This window comes from Brachyhypopomus gauderio, unplaced genomic scaffold (assembly GCF_052324685.1).
Source record: "Brachyhypopomus gauderio isolate BG-103 unplaced genomic scaffold, BGAUD_0.2 sc108, whole genome shotgun sequence".
NCBI lineage: Eukaryota > Metazoa > Chordata > Actinopteri > Gymnotiformes > Hypopomidae > Brachyhypopomus > Brachyhypopomus gauderio.
The window spans coordinates 364,522-379,521 of record NW_027506929.1 but is presented as its reverse complement, the minus strand read 5'-3'; the positions used below and the strand labels follow the sequence as shown (position 1 = coordinate 379,521).

At 42.9% G+C, this 15,000-nt stretch overlaps 1 long non-coding RNA gene across 2 annotated transcripts in view; it reads left to right on the top strand.

Annotated features, from left to right (window-relative positions):
• The first annotated feature begins 613 nt into the window (after positions 1-613).
• The window catches only part of LOC143497370 (uncharacterized), a 22,410-nt gene continuing 8,023 nt past the window's right edge, over positions 614-15,000 (top strand). Inside the window, exon 1 of one of the 2 annotated variants that reach the window (XR_013125862.1) lies at positions 614-991. This is a non-coding gene — a long non-coding RNA (uncharacterized LOC143497370). The remainder of the gene's footprint in view (positions 992-15,000) is intronic. The other variant, XR_013125861.1, reaches the window with a different exon arrangement.

The following is a 15,000-nucleotide window of genomic DNA, read 5'->3' as shown; positions in this document are numbered from 1 at the left end:
CATAACAAGAGATTTTGCGCTGTGGTAACTCTTATAAGCACCAGTGACCCTTAGCATAGCGCATTTCATCAACGTACCTCTAAGCAGCAAACGGGGGAGCATCATTAGAGAAACATCAGTGAGAGCTGTGGGTAGGAAACGCAGGCTCGTCTCTGTTAGTGTTAACGCTGTGAAGACGAGGGTAGAAGGAGGCAGAAAGAAAGAGAGAGAGAGAGAGAGAGAGAGAGAGAGAGAGAGAGAGAGAGAGAGAGAGAGAGAGAGAGAGGCGAGATCTTTTGTCAATACTCTTGCATGCATCTTTGACAAATCAAAGTGAATAAACAATGTCGTGATTTTGCAGCGACTCGACAGTGAGGAGGCGAGACTACTAACACGATCCAGACAGAGACCGTCTCAAGGTCAGACTCAAACTCTTAAACTGTGCCGTTACAAACCGCGACAGAAATGCAACCAGACAGCCCACAACCACCACCTGCCACGCATGCGTATACAGTATTTTGTTTTATTTTTTTTTTACATTTCTTTATTTCTTCTTCCTTATGCTTCTTTTCTGTTTTGGATGAGAGTCGTGGCTGCACTTTTTGTGTCTAACAAGATTCTTGAAAGAGTGAGAGAGGCAAAAGTGTTTTCTTAGGAGCGCCTCGCGCGCAGGCACGCGCACAAGATATATAACCCACGTACCCATGCAGGCACGCGCGCACAGAAGTCAATTACTCCCCCAAATGCGTATGGAGGGCTGTCAGAGGCGTGTGACTTTTCACTAACGTGCTAGCATCATCTCGTAGCCTCACACAAACGGCACGAGGCAAACATCAGACCGGAACCGGGGGAAGAGGATCTTTTAACTTAGGAAACTTTTCAAGTTCTAAGAGCTCACTGCTTGCATATGATGTCTCATACTGCGGGAGAGAATATAAAAATGCCATCATTGCAGCTTACTTCCGTGTCACTGCCAGACAGAGGAGCCCCTTTCTTTTCTTTTTTATGTGAGGTGAGTGAGTGAGATCGCTAGTCTTTGTTATGAAGCCTCGTGGCTGTTAGGTGATCTTGCACGGCGCACAAACAAAACCAAAGACGCCAATTTATTTCGCTCCCTGCTACAGCATGTTTGTGAATTCCAAAAGCAAAATGTTTTGATTTTGCCGTAAAGAAATACTGCGAAAGAACCCGTCAGGGCATCAGTCATAAGCAATTTGAGCATGTTACTCGCGCTCTATTCGCTCTGTTTACCTCTTTCATGATCCTGTGTCACACACAAACACACGAGACTCCTGCAAGAGAAAGCTCCTCCGAAAACACTGGCTTCTTTTTCTTTTCTTTTTCGCCGTGACGGCAGAGTGCACATATGAACCTGCCATCAAAGAGTTAATTGGAAATCACAGACAAAAGCACGAAATGGAATTCGCAGCCCTACAATTATTTTCTACAATCTCACTGACCGAAACAGTAGAAGCCTGACTAAATACCAGCTCCACTGGACTGTGTATGCTTTAAATTCCTGATGGAGGGAACAGTACAAGCGCGCACTTTACAAGACCCGGACAGTGGCAGGAGACGGCCAGCACGAGCTGTGTGTGTGTGCTGTGTTAAAACCGGGGCCTTTTTAAGCAAACATGGGTAACACATGTGTATTGCATAGTCACAAGCTCGGGCTCCAGACACAGACTGCATGAAGTTGAATTACCGGGGATGTATAAAACACAGCAAATACATTAAATAATTGTGCAGTTTGTTAAATACGGTTTACGTCAGGTGATGCCAAATTAATTGGTTTTTCATTTCATTGATGGAGAAATTTCATTCAGCAAGCATATTGGTCACTGACAATAACCATAGCAACAGAGTGCAATAGTACTGCTCTCATTGCTTTGATCAGATTTGCATGAAAGCAGTTCTGATCCGTTTAGTTTCTCCTGAGAGCATTGCGACCAACAATGAGTTCACATTTGTTTATGGTGAAGAATTGCCTTTCTAGTGACATATATTTCACTTTAAAATATTAGAAAATCATTATTACAAGAAAAAAACAAAAACAAATGAGGTCTAAGTAAGTAAAACTTTATTTATATAACACTTATCTAGGTTTTATCACAAAGTGCTTTACAAAGATAGATAGCAATAAAATACAACACGATCATAATAATACAATAAAATCCTACTTAAGGTAGAAATTAAATAAAATACTCAAAAATACAATACTGAAAACATTGTTATCATTTATTGTAGCATAGTAAACTACAGTATATAACAACAGGATGTCACAGTTATAGTACATTCATAAGGAATCAAAGGAACCATTTGTTAGTGCTGGTTTTTATTAGGGGTACATGTTTTTACTAATAATTTATATAAAGTACAAAAAAATCATACTTGCTACATATTGTTCTTACAAATCACTTCTGAAATTGCAGTTACCCTATGAAGAACCAGTTTGAGGAAGTTTGATCATTCTTACTGTGCTGCAAAATAACATTTTGTCACCAGCTTGTTTTTGAAAAACATGACCCTACCAAAGTGTTATGCTGCTCATAGCTAGCAGTGCATTTGCCTTGAGGGCATTGCAGTAGCCTAAGCCAGCCTGCAAGTCTGTCACTGCAAGCGTGCCCTTTTGGAACCAGTGCTGTGCCCCGTCTGCCCTCGGAAATACTTCTGTTCCATGACAACAACCAAACTCTCTGCCCTGTCTGTCTTACCTGGACAACAGCAGTGTAGTTCTGCGCAATGTAGGCTGTGTTTGGCCACAGTCCAGCTGTGGCTTAATGCAATGTGGGCTCTGATTGGCCACAGTGCCACAGTAGTTCACTGAAATGTGGGTTCTGATTGGCCACTGTCCCATAGTGGTTCAGCGCAATGTGTGCTCTGATTGACCAAAGTCCTGCTAAGCTTCCACACAACATGTGTTCTGATAACCTGGGCTAGTGTCCTGACGTAGCTGACCGAATGACCTACCACAGCGTGGCAAGCATGTGGTAGTGTTCATGAGCTTTGACTATAAGGGGGGAAAGGAATTCAAACATACATGAAAATTAATCATCTGGAGCGCTGGGGTGTGTGCATCTGCATGCGTGTGTGTGTGTGTGTGTGTGTGGGGGGGGGGGGGGGGTGCTTGTGTGTGAGTGGGCATGCATGTGTTTGTGCAGAAATGGCCTGAGTTCAGTGTGTTGCTCTCCCTGGGCTTGAACTCTGCCTTGTAATGTAACTTATAGTTCTACATCTTGTACATACACATGCACACAAACACACGTGGTGGTTTTTTTAAATGACAGACAGTGTTTGTGTGGTGAGTAGAATGTTTGTGCTACAGTGAAGACTCCCCAACTAATGAGTTTGGGTTAATTGGTATCGTTACTGTAATCTCTCAGGAGGCAAAGGATGCAGAAACACATACACACACACACACACACACACACACACACACACACACACACACACACACACACACACACACACACACACACACACACACACAGACCCGTCATGCTTAATATTTGCCACACCAGCTAAAGGTCATTAACAGCAGCTCTGATGCTCCAGTATATCTGCTCTAATGGGCAGAGGAAAACATGTCTTGAGTAGGAACTCGTTAGAGTAGAAACTCGTTAAAGTATTTGTTTGCTAATTCATGGGTAAATGTTTAGTGGGGACAAAAAAAAAATCTCTGCTTATTACAAATGAAAAACCAGAGTAGGAAAACACGTAAACCATTGATCAACTTCTAATAAGAACAGATGTTCTGTAGGCTGCCCTACAAGGAAACCGAGCAAAAGGCTGAAATGTTTTAACAAATAGAAAAAGTAAACTGTTTTCACGGTTTCATTCTGCCTGTAGTCTTCACTAGTCTTCAGCGTCATCACCACCACAATCATCACCGTCACCGCCCTCATCATCCTCGAGTCTAACATGTGCTTCCTCTCTTCAACTCTACTGGAAGTTCATGTCCCTTTTCCGAGAAAAGCACAGCTCCCGTTTCTAAAAATACGGCGGCAAGCACATGTTGCCGTGGCTCTGTGATGTTGGGAAATGCTAAGCTTAGCTGAACTGTGGCGGACCTCGGAGGAAGTGCCACCTGTTGGCCAGATACTCGGGCTTTATTCAGTATATTAATGAACTCTAGAAAACAGGGAGTGAAACCAAGAGCAAAAAGAAAAATCAAAGGTTTCCTGCCTGCTTGTCTGTGGCAAAGCATCAAAAGCCCGGGCCTATTTTTAGCATGGACGCTAAAGCAGCTAGCGGCCCGGTGTGATATCCACACGCAGGCCACGCAGACATTGGCAAGACTTCTGTGGTGACAGTGTCATCAGCAGAAACCTAGAGGTGATGGGAATTAAAGTCAGCAGGGTAAGGTATGTGTGGACAGGGTTATAAAACACACACCGTCATTGTTCTGTTGCACAATGGACATTATGACACTTTAGTGTTTGGAACATGACCTGTAATCTCATTCATACCAACATCAGTGTTCTTCAACAGATTGCATGTTCCTGTACTCATCTCTTTCTCTCTCTCTCTCTCTCTCTCTCTCTCTCTCTCTCTCTCTCTCTCTTTCATGCCCTCTCTTTCTCTCTCTGTCTCTCTCGCTCTGTAGCGGCCCAGACTACCCCCTGTGTTCTCCTCTATCACAGCTCACGCAGGCCACATGTTTAATTCATTATTAATTGATAGGGACTTGTATATTCATGGGTGTGTAGTCTTACCTTGAATGTAAAGTGCTCCAGCCCCAATGGAGGTCTAAGAGCTGACCAGACGGTGTTTATGAAAGCGAGAGAGAGTGAGTGTGTGTGTGTGTGTGTGTGTGTGTGTATTGCTGGGCTGAAGGAGGGTGCCTAGTAATTCATTCATCAAACGTTCACTAGGTCTTTGTTAGCATGTGGGAGTGTTGTTTCTAAAGGATGGTGTAGAGTTAGATACTGTGTTTGTCTGGCAATACGATCTAAGCAGAGAGCTGCAGAGAGGCACCCATCTAGAGCTTTATCCTCAGTTCTCCTGACCTACCATTCCTCAGGAGTCCCCAAACACACACACACGCGCACGTACGCACACACACACACACACATATATATATATATATATATATATATATATATATATATATATATATATATATATATATATATAATATGCACACATACACACACACACACACACACACATGCACGCACATACAGATAGATGTACATGCTTTGTTCCGTAACACAAAGTGATCCTAAAATAGTAGTGCCCATTACTGGGCCATGTCTAAAGGTGAATCTGGATGTGACACAGAAATAGAACTCACCATTATAATTGTTGTTGTCCTTCCAAGCAGACTGTGGACTTGTCCATAACTTGGAACACATTTTATACACACGAACACACACACACACACACACACACACACACACACACACACACACATACACACGTGCATGTGCCCACACATACTCTCACCATACTAGGACATGTGACAGGTATTGTAGAGCAGTATAGTTAGACAGAGGATCACACAGTGCGCTCGTATATACACACCATAAAGAGCTGCAGCCAATTGCCCGGACCCTGCAAGTTAACCTGTAGCCACACCAGGATTCTGAGGTCAGGGAGGGGCCTGATCGGTCTCCAGGTCTGGGAGGGGCCTGCTCGTTCTTCAGGTCAGGGAGGGGCCTGCTTGGTCTCCAAGTCAGGGAGGGGCCTGCTTGGTCTCCAAGTCAGGGAGGGGCCTGATTGGTCTCCAGGTCAGGGAGGGGCCTGATTGGTCTCCAGGTCGGGGAGGGGCCTGCTCGTTCTCCAGGTCTCGGAGGGGCCTGCTTGGTCTCCAGGACTGGGAGGGGCCTGATTGGTCTCCAGGTCAGGTAGGGGCCTGATTGGTCTCCAGGTCTGGGAGGGGCCTGCTCGGTTTCCAGGTCGGTACTGTGAACTTGGTGGAGTCATAAATTTAAATGCCCACTTTGCTAGAGTGGCCACCAGGTCTAGCAATAACTCATCTGTACTCACAGTCGTTGTTTCTCTTTCAGAGTAAAAGTGCACGCACACACACACACAGTGAGAGAATGAGAGACAGGTATGTTGGGGTTTGGGGTCAAGGGGTCAGGGTGCTATAGTGCACCTCTGTCTTTCAAACTGGAGTAATGACTCAAGCTATGAAACAGAGCTGGACTTGGGATTCTTTCATGGTGACAAGAAACTGAAACCTCAAATGTCAGCTTGTGTTTCTAATGATCTGCAGTCAAAGGGAAGTTGTGTCATAAAAGCAAACACAAATGTTTGGTGACATAAGGCACAAAGCACGAAATACAATGTTTCTCTGGAACTACAATTATTTACATTTATATTTACGAAATTTAGCAGACACTCTTATCCAGAGCGACTTACAAAGTGCTTTGCATCTGATCACAGAACTCATCTTAGGTAATAGTACGGATAGGCCAGAATTCAAGATACCATTGAGTCAGACTACTACTAAACTACAGGAGTCAATGTCATTACCTAGTGTTTTGCAAGTTAAACGTTTGCCAAGAAGCACAAATAACCATAGACAGACATACAATTTAAGAACAACGGCAAGTGGTATCTGCCGAGTTAGTGCTCTGTTAAGAACTCAACAAACAGGTGAGTCTTCAGTCTACGCTTGAAGATAGCAATAGACTCAGTCCGAGCAGCTAATGGAAGATTGTTTCACCATCTTGGAGCCAGGATGGAGAATAGTCTGGAGCTTTGTCTTTCATGAGATTTTAAGCATGGAGTTTCGAGTTGAGCTAAACTTGAGGTTCTGAGTGCTCGCTGTACGTATCGGCTTTTGACCATGGACATCATGTAGGGAGGGGCTAGTCCATTTTTGGCTTTGTAAGCAAGCATCAAGGTTTTATATCTGATGCGTGCCGCTACTGGAAGCCAGTGAAGAGAGCGTAGCAGAGGAGTCACATGTGAGAACTTGGGGAGATTGCAGACCAGTCGTGCTGCAGCATTCTGAATTAATTGTAGAGTTCTGATGACCCGTAGAGGAAGACCTGCAAGTAGGGAATTGCAGTAGTGCAGCTTTGAGATGACTAGAGACTGCACAAGCACTTGAGTATCTTCCTGTGAAAGGAAGGTTCGTATTCTCCATATGTAGCAGAGGAGAAATCTGCAGGATCTGGTCAGTTTTGAAACGTGTTGAGAAGGACAACTTGTTGTCCAACGTTACACCCAGGCTTCGAGCAGTTTCTGATGATGTTAACAAGGTATTCTCAAAGGAAACTGTGAGGTCGTTGTGTGGGCTTGGGGTTCCTGGAATGTACAGAAACTCAGTTTTGCTAGGGTTGAGCTTCAAGTGGTGAGCAGTCATCCATGAAGAAATATCTGCCAAGCATGCCGAGATACGCCTAGAAACCTGGGTGTCAGAATGAGGGAAGGAAAGAATTAGCTGGGTGTCATCAGCATAGCAATGATAAGAGAAATCATGGGACAAAAAAATGTCACCATGGGAACGAGTATATAAAGAGAAGAGAAGAGGGCCTAGGACTGAGCCTTGGGGGACTCCAGTAGAAAGTTTACATGGATTAGATGTGGATCATCTTCATGTTACATGATAGGAATGGTCTTCAAGATATGACTGAAACCATTTCCATGCAGAGCCAGTCACACCAAGGCTAGAAAGAACAGAGAGGAGGATGTTGTGGTTGACCATGTCAAAGGCTGCAGAAAGATCTTGATGAATTAAAACTGATGATAGCTTGTTAGCCTTGGCAGCATGGAGCTTCTCTGTCACTGCTTTGAGGGCAGTTTCTCTTGAGTGTGTGCGTTTGAAGACAGACTGATTAGGATCATGGAGGTGGTTCTGGGTGAGGAAGAATGATAATTGGTCATAGACTGCTTGCTCCAGAGTTTTTGATAGAAAAAAAAGAAGTGATACTGGTCTGTAGTTGTTCATGTCAGAGGTGTCAAGTGTTGCTTTTTTTAAGATTGGTACCACGCTTGCCATCTTGAACACAGTAAGTACATGACCCGAAACTAAGGAGTTGTTGATGATTGCTGAGATGAATGGAAGGAGATCTCTTGACATATTCTGGAAAAGAATATGACACTACACTGAAGCTCTGCATCTACTCACCTGAAATCTCATACACACACACATACACACACACACACAGACATTCACCGGCCACCTGTCCAACTGCTCATTAACGCAAATGTTGATTCAACCAATCACATGGCAGCAACTCAATGCATTTAGTCATGTAGACATGGCCAAGACAATCTGCTACAGTTCAAACCGAGCATCAGAATGGGGAAGAAAGGTGATTTAAGTGATTTTGAACGTGGCATGGTTGTTAGTGTCAGATGGGCTGATCTGAGTATTTCAGAATCTGCTGATCTACTGGTATTTTCATACACAACCACCTCTAGGGTTTATAGAGAATTGTCTGAAAAAGAGAAAATATCCAGTGAGTGGCAGTTCTGTGGGCACAAATGCCTTGTTGATGCCAAAGGTCAGAGGAGAATTGCCAGACTGGTTCGAGCTGATAGACCAGCATCTCTGAATGCACAAGTCGAATCTTGAGGTGGATGGGCTACAGCAGCAAAAGACCACACCAGGTGTCACTCCTGTCAGCTCAGAACAGGAAACTGAGGCTACAATTTGCACAGGCTCACCAAAATTGGACAATAGAAGATTTGCCTGGTCTGATGAGTCTCGATTTCTGCTGCAACATTTGGATGGTTGGTTCAGAATTTGTCGTCAACAACATGAAAGCATGGATCCAAGTATCAACGGTTCAGGTTGGTGGTGGTGGTGCAATGGTGTGGATTTTCCTGGCACAATTTGGGCCAATTAGTACCAATTGAACATTGTGTCAGAGCCACTGCCTACCTGAGTACTGTTGCTGACCATGTCCATCCTTTTATGACCACAGTGTACCCATCTTCTGATGGCTACTTCCAGCAAGATAAAACGCGCCGTCATAAAGCACGAATCATCTCAGAACTGGTTTCTTGAACACGACAATGAGTTCACTCTATTCGAATGGCCTCCATAGTCACCAGATCTCAATCCAATAGAGCACCTTTGGGATGTGGTGGAACGGGAGATTCGCATCATGGATGTGCAGCCGACTGTGTGATGCTATCATTCAGTTTCCAGTACCTTGTTGAATCTATGCCACGAAGGATTAAGGCAGTTCTGAAGGCAAAAGGGGGACCAACCCGCTATTACCAAGTAAGGTGGTGTACCTAATAAGGTGGCTGGTGAGTGCATGCGTGTGTGTGTGTGTGTGTGTGTGTGTGTGTGTGTGTGTGTGTGTATATATATATATATATATATATATATATATATATATATATATATATATATATATATATATATATATATATTAGTGCTGTCAATTCCAGGTGCCGCGATTAAAAGTCCTCACCAGGATTTTGCTCAAGCTTGCTAGATTTTCTAATTAGCAATCCAAGTAAAATTAGTGGAAACAACAAAATCCAGGAAGCCTGAGCAAAATCCTGGAGAGGACTTTTAATCGCGGCACCTGGAATTGACAGCACTAATATATATATATATATATATATATATATATATATATACTAATATATATATATATATATATATATATATATATATATATATATATATATATATATATATATATATATATATATTTAGGAGTGTGATACACTCAGCTCACGAGACGAGACAAGACACGATATTGGGTTCACGAGAACGTGACGAGACGAGATTTTAAGAACACTAAAATGACAAATTATATGACTGGACAACAGACTTTTATTTATCTGAGTTACACATGCATTTTGTAAATGTATTATTATAACTCTTAACATGCAAGATGTAAGCATGAACTTAATAAACTTCTTCCTCTACAAATTGAAATAAAAATAAAATTTCATAAAAGTTAAAATAAAATGAATAAAATTAAATATATCTCCTTTTTACAAGCGCAAACAATATTAAAAATATTACAGAGTCCCCGCTTAATGACGGGGTTAGAGACTGAAAAGTCCATCGTTAAGCAGTTTTCATCATTAAGCGTGACCCTAGATTTAGATACGCTTTAATCGTAAATACAGTATAGAAAAAAACTAACAATGTTCTTGTGCGTACAGCGTGAGAAAGAGTATTATGTATAATAAAAAGTTCTTCTCTATCAATACAGAGTGCAAATAATGCAAACAGAGTCTGACCAAGTATGTCACTGAATTTGCTGCAACTACACTGCCATGTTCATTTTTAAGAATATTAGCATGTCCACATATTAGCATCCCCACACTGCTCCTGATATCCTTTGCTGTCTAAACTTGCCAAAACGTGCCTTTCTGTCCCTGCTACCTCTGTTCAAGTGAGATATGTTGATTTGAGTACTGAGCTGTGGTGGTGCTGTAAATGTCTCTGTATCGTGCTCGTATTAGTCGCGGTGTACGGCATTATTTTCATACAATGTTTGAATATGGTCAGTGTCTTATCAGTCATTCTCTTGCCATTTATCATTTCCGCTGCCAAACAAACAATTTGAAAGTGGCGGGGGCATCTTCAATAGTAATACCTGTATTTTCTGACGTAATTTTGGCTGCTTGCCAGATCACAAATCCAAAAAAAAAATTTTACCGCAACGAGAAATATCGCTGAGTTACATCTTGCGAGATCTCACACCCCTAATATACTGTAGATATAAGTACACTTTCCTTGACACACATATGAGCTTAAGTGACATCTCATTCCATAATACATAGTGTTAAATATGACATTGGTCCACCCTTTGTCTGGGAAGGCTGTCCACAAGGTTTAGGAGTGTGTTTATGGGGATTTTGACCATTCTTCTAGAAGCAAATTTGTGAGATCACATACTGATGTTGGACGAGAAGGTCTGGCTCTCAGTCTCCGCTCTAATTCATCCCAAAGGTTAAGGTCAGGACAGTCAAGTTCATCCACACACCAAACTCTGCCATCCATGGACCCTTATGGACCTTGCTTTGTGCACTGGTGCACAGTCATGTTGGAAGAGGAAGGGGCCAGCTCCAAACTGCTCCCACAAAAGGAGGAAATTTCACAACTGGATTTGTTGCACAGGTGGCATCCTATCACAGCCCCACGCTGGAAGTCACTGAGCTCCTGAATGTGACCCATTCTTTCACTAATGTTTGTAATGTCTCCATGCCTTGGTGCTTAATTTTATACACCTGTGACCATAGAAGTGATTTGAATCACCTGAGTCCTGATTCCGATAATTTGGATGGGTGAGCAAATACTTGGCAATATAGTGTGTGTGTGTGTGTGTGTGTGTGTGTGTGTGTGTGTGTGTGTGTGTGTGTGTGTGTGTGTGTGTATACACTGCTCAAAAAAATAAAGCGCAAGCTTAAACAACACAATGTAACTCCAAGTCAACCACACTTCTGTGAAACCAACCTGTTCAGTTAGGAAGCAACACTGATTGTGAATAAATTTTACCTGCCGTTGTGCAAATGGAACAGACAGCAGAGTTGTTCTGCAGGTGGTGACCACAGACCTTTTCTCTGTTCTCATCCTTTCTGGCTGATGTTTTGGTCACTTTGGAATTTTGTCAGTTCTCTCACCATAGAGGTAGCATGATGCGATGTCTACAACCCACAGAAGTTGCTCAGGTAGTGCAGCTCATCCAGGATGCCACATCAATGTGAGCTGTGGCAAGAAGGTTTGCTGTGTCTGTCAGCACAGTGTCCATAGCATGGAGGAGTACACCAGGAGACAGGCCAGTACACCAGCAGACATGGAGGGGGCCGTAGGAGGGCAACAACCCAGTAGCAGGACCACTAACTCCTCCTTTGTGCATGGAGGAACAGGAGGAGCACTGCCAGAGCCCTGCAAAAGGACCTCCAGCAGGCCACTAATATCCATGTTTCAGCTCAAACTGTCAGAAACAGACTCCATGAGGGAGGTATGAGGGCCTGATGTCCACAAGTGGGGCTTGTGCTTACAGCCCAACACCATGCAGTGTGATTGGCATTTGCCAGAGAACACCAAGATTGGCAGATTTGCCATTGGCACCCTGTGCTCTTCACGGATGAGAGCAGGCTCACACTGAGCACATGTGACAGACGTGACAGAGTCTGGAGACGCCGTGGAGAACGTTCTGCTGCCTGCAACATCCTCCAGCATGACCAGTTTGGCAGTGGGTCAGTAAAGGTGTGGGGAAACATTTCTTTGAAGGGCCGCACAGACCTCTATGTGCTAGCCTGAGGTACCAGGATGAGATCCTAAGACCCATTGAGACCATATGCTGTTGCAGTGGGCCCTGGGTTCCTTCTAATGCATGACAATGCTAGGCCTCATGTGGCTGAAGTGTGTCAGCATTATTATGCTTGCATTATGAAGGCATTGATGCTGTGGACTGGCCTGCCCGTTCCCCAGGCCTGAATCCTATCGAGCACATCTGGGACATCATCCACCAATGCCACGTTGCACCACAGGCTGTCCAGGAGTTGACTGATGGTTTAATCCAGGTCTGGGAGGAGATTCCTCAGGAGAACATCCGCCACCTCATCAGGAGCATGCCCAGGTGTTGTAGGGAGGTCATACAGGCACGTGAAGACCACACACACTACTGAGCCTCATTTTAACTTGAGGAAATTCCACTGAAGTTGAATCAGCCACTCTGATTTTGAGTATGATTCCAAATCCAGACCTCCATGGGAAAATAATATTGATTTACATATACATATGATTACATATGATTTATATATTTTGTTCTCAACGCATTCCACTATGTAATAAATAAAGATTTTCATAAATTGAGATCTGGGATGTGTTATTTTAGTGTTTCCTTTATATATATATATATATATATATATATATATATATATATATATATAAATGCCTAAATGCAATAAATGCATAGGAATAAATGCATAAGAAATTCAGTCTGGAAACTTTATCCTGATTAATATTTATATTTGCTGTAGAGTATTTCATAAGCTAAATGTGAGCAGCCCAGCAGAAGGACTCCATGTCCCAGGATGCTCTGGTGTGTGTCAGTCGTCTGTAGTCATCTTTTCTGCTATAGACTGTATCATTTACTAATACTGCAATAATCCTATTGGCATTCGTAAGGGTAAAGTTTGATCCTACAGGGCTTTTATCCTGAGATTTGTATTGTGTGTGTGCTTGTGTGTGTGTGTGTGTGTGTGTGTGTGTGTGTGTGTGTGTGTGTGTGTGTGTGTGTTGAGTAAGGTCTTGCATGCTATCAGAATCACAATATGTCCCATCTGTGAAGGCAATTTCACTGGGCAGCCAGTGAGGTTATTGAGCAAGTAAGAGGAGCTGAAGGAACTTATTTAAGCATGGTACAGATGAGTAAACATACACACTTATACTGGGTAATGGACTCCATCACACACACACACACACACACACACACATACATACACACATACCGTATGGGTACACACACTCCCTCACTGGCGTGGAAACAGACTCACACAAATACACACACATACCGAGTCTGAGAATTAAATACTGATGTAGGGCTCCCCAGTGAACTGCCACAAGCTTAAATCCTGAATCTCTCTCTTAAACAGCTCAGGGCCTCTGGGTTTCTCTGTGAGAGGGAGAGAGAGAGAGGGAGAGAGAGACAGAGAGAGAGGCTATTTGCACATTAATAAGCCTTCAGGACGTTTATTCAATGCTGGGAGAATATTTTGGATTTCCATACAGAACTCAAAATGAATAGGTTGCAAACATGGCACAGGCACACCACACACACACCACACACATCACTGCACACACCATAGACCATCACTGCATACCGTACACCATCACTGCTCACCATAGACCACACTGCACACCATAGACCATCACTGCATACCATAAACCATCCCTGCGCACCATAGTCCATCACTGCATACCGTACATCATCACTGCACACCATAGACCATCACTGCACACCATAGACCAGGGGTACTCAACTGGCGGACCGCGGTCCGGATCCGGACCCGAACGCAGTCCTGTCTGGACCCAATCTCATTCCTGATTAACTGGATACGGACCACAGGTATCTGCCAAAATTGGACAGTGGACAAATTTAGTTGAGTACCCCTGCCATAGACCATCACTGCGCACCATAGATCATCACTGCATACCATAGACCATAACTGCACACCGTAGAACACACTGCACACCATAGACCATACACACTGTAGACCATAACTGGCCAACACACCCCAGATCATTAACAGATTATTAATCTATCATTAACACATGTTGCCTATGTATAAAATATTGTTTGTCAAATAAATATATACATAGAGAGAGAGTATATGTTGACAAATGTGTGTCTTCAGTATAATTAAATATACCAATATGAATTTTAAAACCATACGGAAATATTTGTACTACATATTTTAATGTTGTGAATTTATAACCAAAAAAATCTAGGCTGAAACTTTAATAAAAAAAATAAATCTCAAAATATCTTCATGCCATTACAGAAATCATACCAATAATTGCTAATAAGAATATGGAAAAGCCATTCTTCCCACATGCATATTTCATGATGGCCTCCTCTGCCTGCATGTTAAAAGGATAAAAGAATTCCAGGCTAAAGGGACTGACGTGAACATCCCGACGATGTGCAAGAAGCCCCCAGCGTCGGCTGTGCGAGACGGACCAGGGTCACGCCCAAATTGTCCATCAGCCAGACAAGCAGAACTGATTTGGATGCTAAATAATGGTTTAGATATTCACAAATTCCATATATATGCACAAGGCTCCAGTGAGCACCGTGGAAGATCCATCAAAACACTGCTGCACATACCGCTAACACACCAAAAAGCACACATAAGGTCTCAGGGCCTGTGAATGTGGATGTGCGGCTGTGGGTCTGTCTGTTTGTGTATCGTTCTTTTAAAGCCACAAATATTATGTCGTAAATTAACACGATATGTTGTATTTTGCGTAGAAGAATCTACTGTTGGATTCTCAGTTTCAGGTGTTCAAAAGTGAAATCTGGTTATTAAGAACAATGAAAACTATAATATATATATATATATATATATATATAT